This window comes from Neovison vison, chromosome 5, assembly GCF_020171115.1.
Source record: "Neovison vison isolate M4711 chromosome 5, ASM_NN_V1, whole genome shotgun sequence".
In the NCBI taxonomy this organism is placed as follows: Eukaryota; Metazoa; Chordata; class Mammalia; order Carnivora; family Mustelidae; genus Neogale; species Neogale vison.
The window spans coordinates 121680120-121697492 of NC_058095.1; the positions used below are offsets into that span (position 1 = coordinate 121680120).

General features: G+C 34.2%; 1 protein-coding gene across 5 annotated transcripts in view; it reads left to right on the forward strand.

The window, feature by feature from the left end:
* Window positions 1-17373, forward strand: part of TDRD3 (tudor domain containing 3) — a 171847-nt gene that overhangs the window by 41834 nt on the left and 112640 nt on the right. The window lies entirely within an intron of this gene.

Below are 17373 nucleotides of genomic sequence, written 5' to 3' on the forward strand. Positions count from 1 at the left end.
GATGTTAAATGGCGAAGTTAGGTTCCCTTGTCTGATTAGCTCTGTATTTAAAAAAATAGAAAGGAATGGGGAACTGGGTGGTTCCGAATCCTCAGTCAGTTAAGTATCTGCCTTCAGCTCAGGTCATGATCCTGGGATCCTGGGATCAAACCCCAGGTTGGACTCCCTGTTCAACAGGAGCTTACTTCTCTCTCTTTCTCTGCCTGCCACTCCCCCTTCTTGTCTTCTTTACCTTGCTATCTTTCTCTTGCTGTCAAATAAATAAATAAAATTTTTAAAAAAGTAAAAAAAGAAACAGGTTGTTGATTACAGGACTCTTCAGAGCATTTAATATATTATGTTAGCTTGTCTTGTGACTTTCTTAAAGGGCAATATGGTAACTAGCCAGACTGATCCAGAGACTGGCTGTTTTGGCTAATGATGATCTGCTGGGTTTTGTAGAATAATAATCATCTGTCTTAGAATTATATTAGCATGCCTTAATTATAAATGAAATCTTTTATTAGGGCAGATGGTATAAGAAATTTCATATTTGTAAAATAAGAAAACTGCTGAGAAAGGTATAAAATCAACAAATAATACCTTTCTTACTTATCAAAGACTTTATGATGCTATATACCAGTTTAACATTGCAGTTAAACATTTCTGTTATCCAAACAGAATACAGAATACTTCTGGATAACAGAAATACTTTTGATATAGAAAATACTTTTGACTATACAATTTGCCTATCTGTTTCACAACTCTGCGCTTTTTGCACTCCTGCGAGGTTTATCACTCACAGAAATGAGTGACAGTTGGTTGTGTTGTTTCTAATCTCAGCTCATGATACTGCTTCCTTCTCAGAACTTACCCTGATCTTTCCATGCAGACTTAACTGCCCAATTCATCTTATTCATACAGGGTACATTAGAATTTTTTGTTTCTGTTCATTATAATTTTTTGCTTTCGTGGCTGCCAGTTCACTGGACCATCAACTTCTTGAAGATGGGTCTGAACTTTTAACTTTATATTACTTGAAAAAACAACAGCAATAACAAAACTTGATATTACGTGTAGTGCCAAATAAATCCCAAATAAAAATTTTGCTGAAGGAAGGAAAAAAATAATTCATGAGGCTGAATTAGCTTTAAGGAAACTTAAAAAAATTATTTCTTAATGTTTTTGGTCCTATAAAAGGCCAAATTCTTGTAACCTAATTCCTGTAAACTAATTGATATATGAGTGCTGTTACACACACTAGAAACTATAGTTGTGTCTATATCCACTGGTAGTGAAGTTTCAGATTTTTTGACAAATAAAATAACAAGGTCAGAATATTTATTTAACATTACCTACAGGATTAATGTACTGTCAAAATATGGGTTTCATATTTACTAAATTATGAAAGTTTTGAAATTATAAAATTATTATTAAATTATGGAAGTTAAAAGGATAGATTCACAAAATACATTTTGTCCACATACAGTTTTTGTGGGCTCTTTGGTTGGGCAACTGCCTTCAGCTCGTTTCATGATCCTGGAGTCCTGGGATCTAGTCCTACAACAGGCTCCCTGCTCAGCAGGGAGTCTGCTTCTCCCTCTGACCCTCTCCCCTTTCATGCTCTCTGTCTCACTCTCTTTCTCATATAAATAAATAAAATCCTTAAAAAAACACAAACATACAGTTTTTGTATAGGTGTGTTTTTAAAATAATACTTCGCTGAATAACCTGACCTCTTGCCAGTCTGACTTTTTGACTTTATTCATTTTAAGATTGTTATTAACATATGTTTTATAGAAATGCATATATTTAGTTATTTGTGACTGTTTAGTTAAATATTATCTTTGTTGACATGCACATCTTTAGAGTGGGAAAATGTTTTTATTGTAAAATGATGATGACTTAGAAATGTTCAGATTTTAGAATCTGTAACAACTGAGTTTTATATGCCAAATATTATTTTAAAAATGTGTTATTGCCCTTTTAAAATTGAAAGTCATATCAAGACTTCTTTCATGATGAAATTAATGAAAAATATAACTGTTAACATGAGGGAGTGCGGTTTCTAGACAGTCCGCACACATGAGAATGAATAAGTTGATATATAAATATAAAATCATGAGTTTATCCTGAAACTACTATTTCTAGTACAACACCAGATGTTTATTTCTAGCCTTCTGCCATCTATATTTGTATCTTCCTTCTCCAACAGTGAGAACCCTGATTCCTAACATCATCAGTGTATTTACTTATTTGCTCAGAGTAGTTTGAGTGCTACAACTATACCACTGTGGAAAAAGAAAACTGCTAGAGTTCAAGATTTGCTTAGAGTTTTTAATGTTTAATTTAAATGTTTAATTTAATGTTTACTGGATTGGCTTTTTTTTTAATTTTAGTGTGGTTACATTTTTGATTTAACATATAGATAATTGGCTTCTTTCTAATTGTATTTAATTTTAGGCTCCTACCTTGATTAAGTTTTATATTTTGAATGTATTCATCATCATTTTCAATAAAAAATGCTGTAAGGCAGCTCTGGACTAAGGAGTCAAAGGCTTTTATCCATTGTTTTATCCATTGTTGCCACTTTCTAGGTATCATTGATAAATCAGCAAACTTCTCTGAAATTGTCCTGTTTTCTGTTTCCTAAGGTATTGTTTACATACAATTAAATTCACCAATCTTAAAAGTACAGTTTGATGGATTTGATAACATATTTAGTTGTGTAAATGGATTTTTTTTAAAGATTTTATTTATTTGACAGGCAGAGATCACAAGTAGACAGAATAGAGGGGGGGGGGAAGCAGGCTCCCTGCTGAGCAGAGAGCCCAATGTGAGGCTTCATCCTAGGACCCTGAGATCATGACCTAAGCTGAAAGCAGAAGCTTAATCCACTGAGCCACTCAGGCACCCCTGTATAAAGGGATTTCTTACCTTCCAACTCCTTTGTATTTGATGTCCTTCCATATCCCCACCCCAGGCAAACTCGGATCTACTTTCTGTCAGATAGTTTTGCTTTTTCTTAAATTTTATCTAAATGGAATCACATACTGTGTGTGGTCTTTTGTATGTTGCCCTCTTTCACTTGGGATAATGTTTTTGAGATTCATTCACACCATTGTGTGTATTTGTATTTTGCTTCTTTGTATTGTGGTATAAATATATTACAATTTTAAGAATAGTTGTTGGACTTTTGGGTTACTTATAATTATTGCAATTATAAATAATGATGCTTTGAACATTCATGTATACACTTTTGTGTAGACCTCTGCTATTATTTCTCTTTTACATTATTTTTATGGTGATTTTGCTAAGGATTGTGTTAGGTAATATCCTTAACTTTCATAGTGCATTTACTGTTAATAGTGTACTACTTTAAGTAAAATATAGAAATGTTGTAACGTCTGTCTTATAATTCACTTACTCTTTCCACTATGTTCATCCTGCTGTTACTTCATTTTATTTCAGAACTAGTTTTCTATTCTAGAACTTTAACTAGATTTTTAAATTTTTTCTCTCTCTCAGCTGAAACATCATCTGTCTGCTGAGATTTAATGTATTGAAGGCATCTTTTCTTAATTGAGAGTAGTAACAACATTTATTTTAATATTCTTGTCTTCTAGTTCTAGCATCTGGTTCATCTTGGTTCAAATCTGATTGATTTTCTTTTTTCTAGAGAATGTGGGGTTTTTTTTAGGTTCTTTGTTGGGTAATTTTGGATTGTATTCTTGGTGTTATGAATTGTTGAGTGGTGGAGATTTTGATTTTCACCGATGATATTGTTTCCTAAGTTGTAGATGACACCTTTTTTCATAGGCATGAACTATAGAGTCTTAATTTGTTTGGCAATTCCATTCTCTGTTCAATCTCTTGTCTTTATCTGGATTTCTGTGAGTGTTCTGCATGTGGGTCATTCTGAGGTCATCAGAGAGGAGGGTAGCCAGAGTCTGTAGACCCCTTTTTGGGTTTTTCCCTTACCAGATTCCCCCCCCAGTCTTCAGTGGTCCTGGTTTCTTTACTTCCTTTTTCTGTTCCCCAGAGCATAAAGATTATCAGTATGTCCTTGTACATACCTGCTGCTGGTCTGCCATTTGGACTGCAAGTGAGCATGCATTCCCCATCAGTATTTTCTGCTCACTTTGCAGTAGCTGGAGTTGATTTTTGTTTATTTTCTACCTTTTTAGATATTTTCTGTGGGGGGCAGAGGGTATCACCATACATCCAGTAGAATGTATGATGTACTCCATCATGTATGATGTATGTACTCTATCATACCCAGAACTGACGCTTTAAAGAATATATATTGATTCCTGTCTTTTTAAGTGGTGTTCACACACACACACACACACACACACACACACACACTAATAGGTATGGGAATCCCAGGAGTCAAGTATGTAAACTTTAACACACAAGACTCAGAGAGAGGATAAGGAGAGATCGTGTCATTTACCTAAATTCTTATTCAGTCATTGAGAGTGCTTTGTTAATTGTAAAACTCTTTAGGGATATTTGTTCATCAAGTAAGATTTCTTTTTTTTTTTTTTAAAGATTTTATTTATTTATTTGACAGAGAGAGATCACAAGTAGGCAGAGAGGCAGGCAGAGAGAGAGAGGAGGAAGCAGGCTCCCTGCTGAGCAGAGAGTCCGATGCGGGACTCGATCCCAGGACCCTGAGATCATGACCTGAGCTGAAGGCAGCGAGCGGCTTAACCCACTGAGCCACCCAGGTGCCCCTCAAGTAAGATTTCTTAAAATTAGAATTTTTTTATAAACAATCATTTTTATTAAAATATTTAGTTATTTCCAGAAGCACAAAATATTTCATAATTTCAAAGTTTAAAGTTCTTTTTCTCTGTCCTAACACATATAATATCACATAGCAGTACCACTTTTAGAAATACCTCTTATAAAAATACTAATATTTGTCCTCTATTGTGTATCTACAAATATACTCAAGAAAGTATTGTTAATAGAAAATTAGAAACAACCTGAATAGTTAAATAAATTTTGGTATTGCCCCTATGTAGAAAGGAATACTTTGCATCTATTGAAAAGGATGAGATGGGGTAATCTATGTGCTTTAAATGAAAATTGGCTGTGATATATTCTTTTTTTTTTTAAATTTTATTTATTTATTTGACAGAGATCATAAGTAGGCAGAGAGGCAGGCAGAGAGAAAGGGGGAAGCAGGCTCCCCGCAGAGCAGAGAGCCAGATGTGGGGCTCGATCTCAAGACCCTGAGATCATGACCTGAGCCGAAGGCAGAGGCTTTAACCCATTGAGCCACCCAGGTGCCCCTGGCTGTGATATATTCTTAAATGAAAAATATTACTGCAAAAATTTTTATGTAAAATGATTAATTTTTATAAGCAAACAAATATTTTCTTCTAAATTCCACTCCAGTTTATGTGTATATATATTACAAGGATATACAAGGTCTAAGATTGTTAATACTGTTTATTTTTTAGAAGGAAAATTGGGGAAGGTTCACTTCCAGCTTTTAGTTATACCTCTCTACAGTTTTTATTTTAAAGAAATGAAAGCTAGAATCTATATTTATTGACTAATATATATCTTATGGGCTAAGATATATATAAATTATATATATATATGAAGGCATATATATATACACCACTGTTTTGGCAAATAAGTCATTTATTTGTTTAATATTTACTTGATTTGGTAGCATATTTAAGTGACTGCTCTTTTTATTTTAGGCCTCTTTCATTTTCATTTTGTTTTAATTTATGGAGGATTGTTATACTATTAGATCGTAAAATATATGATTACATATACTACGAATGAGTAGGTATTTGCCATAATTGCTTATGATAATTGAAGTAGATTTTCGTTTTTAAAGTTTTAAATAAAAGTCATTAAATAAATGTGTTAATGGCATTTAAATAAATTATAAGTAAATTATAAAATGTCTAATTTTAAAATTAGTTATTACAACTGTAATTCTGTGCTAAAGAATTTTAAGATTATTACTCAACCAGCTATTTCTTGACAGCGTTTTAAATTTTGATGTAAATGGCAGATTGGACAAAAATGATGGCAGTGTATTTTGCATTGGAAATTCTTCTTTGGGCAGAAATAGTTGTGCAGTCTCATGGAGTAACTTAATTTCTTATTGTTATAAACTGTATATATTTATCTGTATATAAAATTGGAAGATATCCACAAATTAAATATTGAAATTCCTTGGCATAGACTCTGTAGGAACTGATCCTCTCTTGCCATAGTCAGTGCACAGGGCGTGGGGCCTGAAGTGAGGCTTTCCACCTGTTATATAGTTTTATAGCTGTCACCTTTGTGCTGAGGAAAAGATGACAGAAATATCAAATACTCTTGCATTTTAAAATATGAGTTACTAAAAAAAATAAAATAAAATAAAATATGAGTTACTAGAACACAACGTTAGCTCTGCTTCTGAATTAAAGTATGAAAATGTTGAATTAGGATATAAGTTATATAAGGATAAGGATATAAATTATAACCTCCAATGAAAGTAAAAATATATAGGCTTCATTTTATACTTTTTTTTAAAAGATTTTATTTATGTATTTGACAGACAGAGATTACAAGTAGGCAGAGAGGCAGTCAGAGAGAGGAGGAAGCAGGCTCCCCGCTGAGCAGAGAGCCCCGATGTGGGGTCTATCCCAGGACCCCGGGATCATGACCTGAGCTGAAGGCAGAGGCTTTCCCACTGAGCCAGCCACCCAGGTGCCCCTATACTTTTAAATTTATGTGAAGGCTTGGTTAGCAAAAATGAATAATAACATAGATAGGTCTCCATTGCCACTATTCTTTGTAATATATCTGTTATGGAATTTCCTAGGAATTATTTACAAAGTTTTACTTGCTCAGATGGTAAAAAGTTTTTATACTGAATAAGCATTCCAGGATTAATATCATCATAGGTTAGTTTATGTATAGGGAAAATATTTTAATATCTGGAAATGGGTTATAAAAAATAGAAGCTTGTAGTTTATTGTTACCTGTCCTCTTATGGTTATTATCTTAAAATTGTCATGCTTATTTATTTTGATGTCAGAGAAAAAAGCAACTATTGAAATAATGTTGAAAATACTCTTTGTGACTACTCCACAGAAAAAAGCCTTATTTTCTAATAATTTATGTGTACTTTTTATAAGTCTCTATTTTCAAAGGATGCACGTAGGAGACAATACAAGAGAAAATTACCTTTTGATATTGAATTTTTTTTCTTGAGATATCTCTTAAATGCTTGCTAAATGAGTTTGTTTTTAAACCCTGAGTGATCTTTATAGCAAATACAAATTTTAAAATTGTAATAGTGTATTTTATTTTCTTTGATATCTCTTCTACCCCTTAACAGCCGGTAAATGCCAAATCCTTTATTTGAAAGCTAGTTTAGTACATCTTTGAAGGTTTACCTTTGAGTAGTGGTGTGATGATATTTCACTTTGTGAAGCAAGGTTGTCACCTAGTGGTGTTTTCAAGTAGTACAGCCTTCAGATTTTGCTAATAAATCTTCAGTATTTTAAAGGGAAGTGCCTAACAAAAATAAAGGTAGCTTTCAGTTTTTCAGAATTTAAAGTGTTTTTTTTTCTTTAAGATTTTATTTATTTATTTGACAGACATGGATCACAAGTAGGCAGAGAGGCAGGCAGAGAAAGAGAAAGCAGGCTCTCTGCTGAGCAGAGAGACCCATGCAAGGCTCGATCCCAAGACCCTGAGACCATGACCTGAGCTGAAGGCAAAGGCTTAACCCACTGAGCCACCCAGGCACCCCTTAAAGTGTTTTAAATTAGACATAACTTTTCAAAGGATTCTCCTTATAATTTTTTCTAATTTCCACCTTTCAGTGTTTAATGTTGGGTCAAAAAATTTTTGTCTGGCCACTGAAATATTTGAGGTAGGGTATTGATCATGGTGTATATCAGGGCTTTTCATAATGCTTCACATATCTAGAAGTTGTTTAGGGAAAAAAATGTTTCTGTAGCACTAAGTAAATTTTCTCTTTTTAATTTTTGCATAGTCATCCTCAGTTTTTGTGCCAGTTTATTTTATGAAAAAATTGCATTTAAAATATTAAGTATCATTGATATCTTTGCTTTTGGTATTTCTATTTTGATAATGTAACAATTTGTAAAATTAGTGTAGAAGAAATTAAAACAGATTTACTGAGGTGTGAGTAAGTTTGAACATGTGGAAGAAATTTAATGTCATAGGTTAACCAAATGGAAATAGTGTACCTTTGTATATGTAAAGAAATCATAAAAAGTGAAAACTGAAAAATTAATGTAGTTTTTAAAATAATTTATTTCTGGATAAAATAAATTTTGTATTAAAAATTGTTTACTGCAGGTCATGATCCCAGGGTCCTGGGATGGAGCCCCGCATCGGGCTCTCTGCTCAGTGGGGAGCCTGCTTCCCTCCCCCCACCCCCCCGCCTGCCTCTCTGCCTACTTGTGATCTATCTCTCTCTCTCTGTCAAATAAATAAATAAAATCTTTTAAAAAAATAGTTTACTGTATTGATTAAGATCAACAGTAAGTGATTGTACTTAGAAGTACTTTAAATAATATATAACTTTACTCATCTGATACATTCATTCATAAACCATAGAGAAAATTAAATTTTAAGGTAGTGTTGATTCAGGTCCTTATTATAATTGTTGCAGTAGAGATTCCAAGAATTCAGTGGTATTTATTTTGGCATAAGGTAGATGGCTACTTTACCTAAAGAAAGAAGATGATAGAATAGAGACTTGGTTATTAATGGAAACACAATAAAAGACCTTTTTTTAGATTTTTATCTTTTGTGTATCATGGTTTGTCCTCTTATTTATCTTTAGTGTTTTGGTCCTCCTAATTACTGTGTTTTGGTCTTCCTAATTATTTGCTTAAAAAGGATTTGGACAAAGAATCCCATGGGTTCATTCAGCTTACTGTGGCATATCAATTTGTGGGTTTTTTTGTTTTTTGTTTTTTTTGGTAACGTTTTTTTTTTTTTTTAAAGATTTTATTTATTTATTTGACAGATAGAGATCACAAGTAGGCAGAGAGAGAGGAGGAAGCAGGCTCCCCACTGAGCAGAGAGCCCGATGTGGGGCTCGATCCTACGACCCAGGGATCATGACCTGAGCCGAAGGTAGAGGCTTTTACCCACTGAGCCACCCAGGTGCCCCATCAATTTGTGTTTTCAAAAACGATTTTTTGGGGGCACCTGGGTGGCTCAGTGGGTTAAGCCTCTGCCTTCGGCTCAGGTATGATCCCAGGGTCCTGGGATCAAGGCCCGCATCAGGCTCTCTGCTCAGCGGGGAGCCTGCTTCCCCTTCTCTCTCTGCCTACCTTTCTGCCTACTTATGATCTCTCTCTCTCTCTCTCTCTCTCTGTAAAGTAAATAATAAATAAAAAAATTAAAAAATAATTTTTTTACCACAGTGTATCTATAAACTATCTTGAATATATTAATTTCATCTGTACCAAGTGATCTGAAGCAAATTTTTTATTAGTTTTGTTATCTTACTAATCTTGTTATTCAACATGGTTAAATACCGGCATACTTCAGAGATATTGTGGGTTTGGTTTCATATCACCACAGTAAAACAAATATCGCAATAAAGCAAGTAAAATTAATTTTTTGGTTTCCCAGTGCATATGAAAGTTGTCTTCACTATAATCATCTTCACAGTATCTTTACCAGGAACAGATTCCATCTCAAGAAACCACTTTCTTTGCTCACTGATAAGAATCAAGCCTTCATCTGTTCAAGTTTTATCATGAGATTGCAGCAATTCAGTCCCATCTTCGGGCTCTACTTCTAATTCTGCTTTTCTTGCTGTTGCTACCACATCTGCAGTTACTTCTTGCACTGAAGTCTTGAACCCCTCAAAGTCATCCAAGAGGGTTGGAATCAACCTCTTCCATACTCTTGTGAATGTTAGTATTTTGACCTGTTCCATGAATCAGGAATGTTCTTACTGGCATCTAGAATGGCGCATCCTTTCCAGAAGGTCTCCAGTTTACTTTGCCAAAATCCATCAGAGGAATCACTATGTATAGCAGCTATAGCTTTGCAAAGTATATTTCTTTTTCCTTTTTTTTTTCAAATATATTTCTTAAATAACAAACTTGAAAGTCTAAATTATTCCTTGACAGCAGACTGGATTGAGAATAGATGTTGTATTAGCAGGCATGAAAACAACATTAATCTTGTTGTACATCTCCATCAAAGATCTTAGGTGACCAGGTACATTGTTAATTAGTAGTAATTTGAAAGGAATCTTTTTTACTGAGCAGAAAGTTTCAACACTGGGCTGAAAATATTCAGTAAACCATGTTGTAAAAGGATGTGCTGTCATCTAGGTTTTGTGGTTTTATTTGTAGAACATAGGCATAGTAGATTTACTGTAATTCTTAAGGGCCATAGGATTTTCAGAACAGTAAATGAGCATTGGCTACATGTTAAAATCACCAGCTTGTATTATTGGCCCCTAAAAAGAAAGCCAGCCTATTTATTCCTTGAACCTTTGAAGCCAGCCATGGACTTCTCCCCTCTAGCTACGGAAGTCCTAGATGGCATCTTCTTCGAGTAGAAGGGTGTTTCATCTATATTGAAAATCTACTGCTTGGTGTAGCCACCTTCATTAATGATTTTAGCTAGATCTTCTGTATCACTTGTTGCATCTTCTCCGTTAGTACTTGCTGCTTCCCCTTGCACTTTAATGTTACAGAGACAGCTTTTTTTCCTTAAACCTCATGAACCAACCATTGCTAGTTCAAACTAATTCTGCGGCTTTTCATCTCTCTCAGTCTTCATAGAATTGAAGAGAGTTTGGGGCTTGCTCTGGATTAGGCTTTGGCTTAAGAGAACATTGTGACTGATTTGATCTTCTATCCAAACATTAAAACTTTCTCCATATCAGCAATAAGGCTGTGTCACTTTCTTATCATTTGTGTGTTCATTGGAATACTGCTTTTAATATCCTTTAACAACTGTTTCTTTAAATTTACAACTCAGCTAACTGGTGCAATGACCTAGCTTTCAGCCTGTTTCAGCTTTCTACGTGCCTTCCCCACTAAGTTTAACCATGTTTAGCTTTTGATTTAAAGTGAGAGATAGGTGGCTCTTCCTTTCGCTTGAACACTCAGAGGCCAATGTAAGGTTATTAATTGGCTTAATTTCAGTAGTGTATCTCAGAGAATAGGAAGGCCCAAGGAGAAGGGAGAGAGACGAGAGAGCAATAGTTGGTGGAGCCATCAGAAAACACACATTTATTGATTAAGTTCACCTTCTTATATGGGTGTGGTTCATGGCACCCCAAAGCAGTTACAATAGTAACATCAAAGATCATCATCACAGATCACCATCACAAATATGATAATGATGAAAACGTTTGTAATACTGGAACATCTGGGTGGCTCAGTCAGTTAAGCAGTTGCCTTTGGGTCAGATGATGGATCCTGGCATCCTGGGATCCAGACCTGTGTCAGGCTCACTGCTCAGCAGGGAGTCTGCTTCTCCCTCCCCCTCTGCCCCTCCTCCAGCTTGTGCTCTCTCTCTCTTTTGCTCACTCACTCTGTCTCTCAAATAAATAAGTAGAATATTATTTTTAAAAAGTTTAATGTGAGAATGTGAGTGTAACAACAGATACGAAATGCACAAATGCTATTGGAAAAAAATGATACCAATAGACTTGCTCAATAGAGGGTTGCCACAAACCTTCGATTTGTAAAAAGTACAATATCTGCAAAGTACAGTAAAACAAGTTATGCCTGCATTATATTTTCCCAAATTATATTCACAAATAGGTATTTATAAGTCATTTTCTCCTGCCTTAGAGGAGGAAATTAGCAAGTTATTATTTCAGTGTCTCTGGGGTATAAGAATAATAGCAAGAACTGAATTTTTTGGCAAGCATGTTACAGTCCACTTACACAATGGGAATGGAAACAGGATAGGCAGAGAGAATAGAGAGTTCTTTATTCAGGCAATTTTGTAAAATATTTTTTAATGTGTTGGGGGCACCTGGCTGCCTTAATTGGTAGAGCATGCAACTTTTGATCTTGGGGTTGTGAATTCAAACGCCATGTTGGGAGTAGAGTTTACTTAAAATATATATATATATATATATATATATATATTTTCTAATGTTTTGAGAATTTGCAGTAGGTTGTCAACTTCAATATTTGACGGGACCAAAGATACCTTTGAATTTAACTGATTTTTTAAAAAATTATTTCATATTTTATCCTCTTCTTTCCTCATATGAGCTTATGTAATTGGAAGTTAATTATCTTTATTTTCTTTGTGTTTAAACAAGAATTCATTTGTTAAAATTCCCATTTTGATATTTAGATTACATATTTGGTCCAATAATCTCAATGTGGTAGCAAATAATCATATATAGATCAAATACCACTAAAACCATATGAGGCCATTTGATTTGGGTTTTATTTAGAGATAGTTAAGACTACTGTGTAAGTTTTTGTCCAGATATGTCCATTATTTTATTTTGTTCTATCCATTTGGGAAGGTTTTCATTCTTAGTTTTCTCATTGGCATTTCAAAAAATTTTCTTGAATCGTCAACTTAATTTGTATGTGCAGTAATATATACTGTCTTTCATTACTTTAGGAATTCAGGTCTTAGTTCAAACTGCTTGAATGGATGAGGTGGATGGAGGGGACGAAAACTAATGTTTGCTTGTTAGGGTTTCTGGCCAATTAATTAGAATATTCCTCTTTCCTAAAAAAACAAAACCAAAACAAAACAGAACAGAAATACCTATGTAGTCTGGAATCTGAAATAAGGATCAATTCCACATATGTCCAGTTTGTAAAATATTTTCGCCAAACTGAATGATTTGACACTTTGTAGTCCGATGTAGAGAACTCTGGTAAGAGCATTGGTTACCTACATAGTTGTGTTCATTGCTTTCCAAAAGTCATACAAAGTGATTCAAGTTAGCCATGAATATTACATCATTTGAGAGACACTTTGGTATAAACTTGCACGAGAAAGATAGACAAAATATACAGGAAGAAATAAGCAGATAATTTTAATAAACTACTCTGATTAGTAAGTACAAAGTAACAGTGTATGTTCCACATGCAGGCTGAACTCTGTTTTGTTTGGCATATATATTGCTTTACAAAAAACTAAAAGCTAAAAATGAGACGCTCTAATACTAACTGCTTTACCTGTCCTCCTATGGAGAGTCGACTACAGGCAAGTTAAGGCTGTTCTCTGTAGATGAGGCATGTAGCCTTCAGTTGTCCTTGTCCTCCACATTCTGTGCCCATCATAGCCAGGGAATAAGTTAGACTCAAGGATTTTACCTGCTTCAGAGGAATGAATAAAAGGGAAATTGGCTGTCTTTTTCCCTTATTGGTAGTGAGGTGTTAATGGTGATCCACTATCTCAATTAAATAAATGAGATTAAAATAATTATATTTGTTTTATCACAGTTTTCTATCAGTTAAGATTCTTGAATTGTAGTTTGGGCATGGTTGGTTTTTGTTTGTTTGTTTGTTTTATGCCCAGGTGACTTTTGAACATGAAATGAAGATGGTTCTGGTAGTAGTGCTTAGGCTGTGTGTGACCCTTCTCATTGAATATATATTTGTTATTTGTAATAGGAAATCCCTCTCCCCCAAATTGGTGGATAATAATTTTGAAGCTTTCACTTCTAAAGTGAAGAGTTGCTCAGGATTACGAATTAAGTGACTCTGAGTAAGATGGAATTTATATATCTTCTATTTATGAAGAAAAGGAAGAAGTTTCTAAAATCTCTTTTTTAATTTGAGCACTTCTTAAACTGTGACCTTAAAATGACATTATTTGAAGTTAAAATTAGTGAGAAATGTTAGTCTGTTCTGTATCATGAAGAAATTTAGCCCTTAGTGCCTTGCATGTCAATAAAATGTATTCCAATGTATTTTTAGTACAGAATAGTAATGAATGATTTTATAACATCACTGTTCCAAAATCTCCACTAGAATGGAAAAATATGTGCTTTTGCTGTTTTAGTAAACAAGAGCTCTCTGGGGTTTGTTTCTTCTTTAAGGTCTGTACGCCCTTGGGTTTTATGTGCTCTGAGGTGGTACATGGGAACTGATTGTAATTCTCTTCCCTCCAGGTCCATCGTGCAGATGTGTACAGGGATCAGATCTGGCACACTTGCTCTAATTTTTCAATTCTTGTCTTTCCTCGAATTTCTCACATTAAGACTGCTGAATTTTGTGTTTCGTTCTTTCAGTTATTGCATTACTGTCATGCAAGTTGAAGCCAATTTGGGAATTTGACTTTTATTAGTATTAGTTTTTATTTGTTTTATTCATTGATAGTGTTGGAGTTTTAAATGTTTATAAAAACAAGATGAATTTGTAAGTCCCAAGTTATGGTTAATTTAGATTCAGTCCTTCAGTGGAAATGGTACAGTATTTACAGAAGGATCACCAAGATGTTACTGGGAGAGCTATGACTAGGTCTACTGTTCCTTGATAGGAGTATAGCTGTGAGGCTCAAATTCTTTGATTTTTCAAAATATGAAGGGCGAGTAAGAGAGACTTGTAAGATGTGGAAATTGAGACTGAGCCACATTTTAAAAGTTTTTATATTCAGGAGGCACTTAATAGGCATTATTTGAAAGAAATCACATGATAGTTGACTTACACATGTATAAAGTCAAATTTCTCCTTCTTTATGGCTTCTATCCTTACAATTTTAGAGTTTTCCTTTTTATATTATGTAGGGATAGGTATTTTTATGTTTTTATAATTTTTTAATCTCTAATTATTAGTATTCTCTGATCTTTTACTATGAAACTAGACTTTTTTTTTTTTTTTTAAGATTGACTTATTTATTTGAGGGAGAAAGAGAGCACTTGGGGGCAAGGGGCAGAGGAAGAGGGAGAGAATATTTTAAGCAGACTTAGTGCTGAGCATGGAGCCAGATGTGGGGCTCGGTCTAATGACCATGAGATCAGGACCTGTGCCACGCAGATGCCCCTAGATATATTCTTCTTTAATATATTGTGGAGCTCACTGATTGAGTTTGCCTAGTTGTCCCTTTTGTGTGTTTGGTAAAATTGTCTAGTGGACCAGGAAATTGTTTTGTACAGATACTGGCATACATTTGTGAAAAGATCTTTTTTCTTACTTTAGCAGTTGTAGTTGGTAAATAAGAATTGTATGTTTTAATGAAAAGACTGGTGAACTGGGAGTCAGTGGGCATTCTTGTTTTAACTCTGTGTCACTTAATTTTCTATTTGGGGGAAGTTCCGTTAACATCTTTGGGCCTTCTTTTTCTTATCTGTAGAACTGAAGAGGTAAATTTTGATTATTTTATTTTATTTTTTTAAGATTTTATTTATTTATTTGACAGAGATCACAAGTAGGCAGAGAGGCAGGCAGAGAGAGAGCAGAAGGCAAGCAGGCTTTCTGCTGAGCAGAGCGCCCGATGTGGGGCTCTATCCCAGGACCCTGGGATCATGACCTAAGCCGAAGGCAGAGGCTTTAACCCACTGAGCCACCCAGGTGCCCCAAGTTTTGATTATTTTAAAGATTTATTCCAGATCATCTCACTTCCTATGACCTTTTAAATTCTAAAGGTATACCTTTCTAGAAAAACAAAGTATTTTATTAGTCATTGCATATTATTTCCACATTGTGTAGGAATTTTGAAAGTTGTGTTTTTGTAATTATTCAATCAGCATATCTGATCAATCACCATATCTCTTTGTGTACTGTTGCTTTCTATAATCCATCTCAATCTATACTCATCTCTCATTTCTTTCCCATTTTCCAACCAGAATATTATAGGTTATTATCACTAGAATCTATTTTACTCTTCTTACTTTTATGTTGTTGCTTATACTGTTCCCTTTTGTGCATTCTTTCCCATCCCCTAGCTGCTTTGAGCCCCTGTAATATTTCATTTATAATATTTTGGCCTTGAATGTTTATATATTTATTGTGTTGTGCTGTTTATGAGGCAGTGAACTCCTTGAAGGCAGGTGTTTAATTTTCATCATTTTACTAATCTTATTACTGACTCACATACTACTTTTCACAGAAATAGGGACTTAATATTTCTAAAACTGAATTTGTAAGATGATTAATGACATATAGTCAGTGGGTAGGCCCAATGAAAATTTAACAACATAGTAAGGAAATTAATAGCCATTTTGAATTAAAGTAGTGTTTCAACCATCTATGCTGACTATAGACATTTGTATCCCTGATCACTTGTGTACTATGATATTACTTTCTCCTCTGCATTCATTCTTACTGACTTATGTACATACTTAACACTTCTGTTTTTCCTCTGTAACCTGGTTAACTACCTGCCTTCTTTCATCATTGTAGTTTAGTACTGCCATGGTCTTAAACTCAATACTATATAATTGTTTTAATACATTCTTGTTTTGATATTTATACTTTTATCTCCTTGGTCTTGTTCTAGGCTTATCAACTTTAATCTCTTGTTCTTTTGCGTTCTTCAATTTACATTTCTTTTCACTTGCTCCCTCATTTTTGAAAAATTATTCAGTCTGTGTTCCTTAAAGACTTGTTGGTCGTTGTCTCCAGGTAGAGTTTACATTGATACGTGTCTTAGAATCACTCCAATGTTGGGTATTGGTGGTCGAATTGCTGGCTATCAGGAATGAGCTTGCTGTCAGATTAACACTCCTGTATCTTTTCAGTGGGAGAATGTCTGCAGTGGCAATGTTGGCACCAGCCCTTTTGTTAAAGTGGTTGATTCTTATTATAAAAGACGTGAGATGGGTGGTGCCTGCTGACTTGGTTGGTAGAGTGTGCGACTCTTGAGCCCCATGTTGAGTATAGAGATTACTTAAAAATAAAATCTTAAAAAAAGTAAAAGATGTGAGATGTTAATGGGCATTTGTACAGGTGGATTTTGGGGGAGATAATACCTGAATTCTAGAATTTATCAAAGAATTTTAAAATGCCTGCATTAAGCATGAATGAATGGGTAGAAATGATTCTCTCTCTGGAATCAATAATCTTTTTATTCTTGAATTAACTACTGTCTGTAACAGATGTGATACTTGTTTAGACTGAATAAAAGATCAAAAGGCAATAAGACAATGAGTAAAAAAACTGAAAAGAGAAAAGGAAAAGGAAAAGGGATAAGCTAAAAAGTTGCCTATCTTTGTGCCACTTTAAGTCAATAATATTTACTAAATCTTTCTCAGGAATGTAATGTCCAGGAAAGGGAACCTGAGAAGATAATTTAAGAAAGTAGCAGACAGAGGAAATTGTCATGGATTAAGTTTAAATCTGTTATTTTTAGTTCTATTTTTATAGCACATCTCGAGTCTCTGAGAACTTCTGTATTAACAAATATTTAAGACAGATAGTATATTTGAAT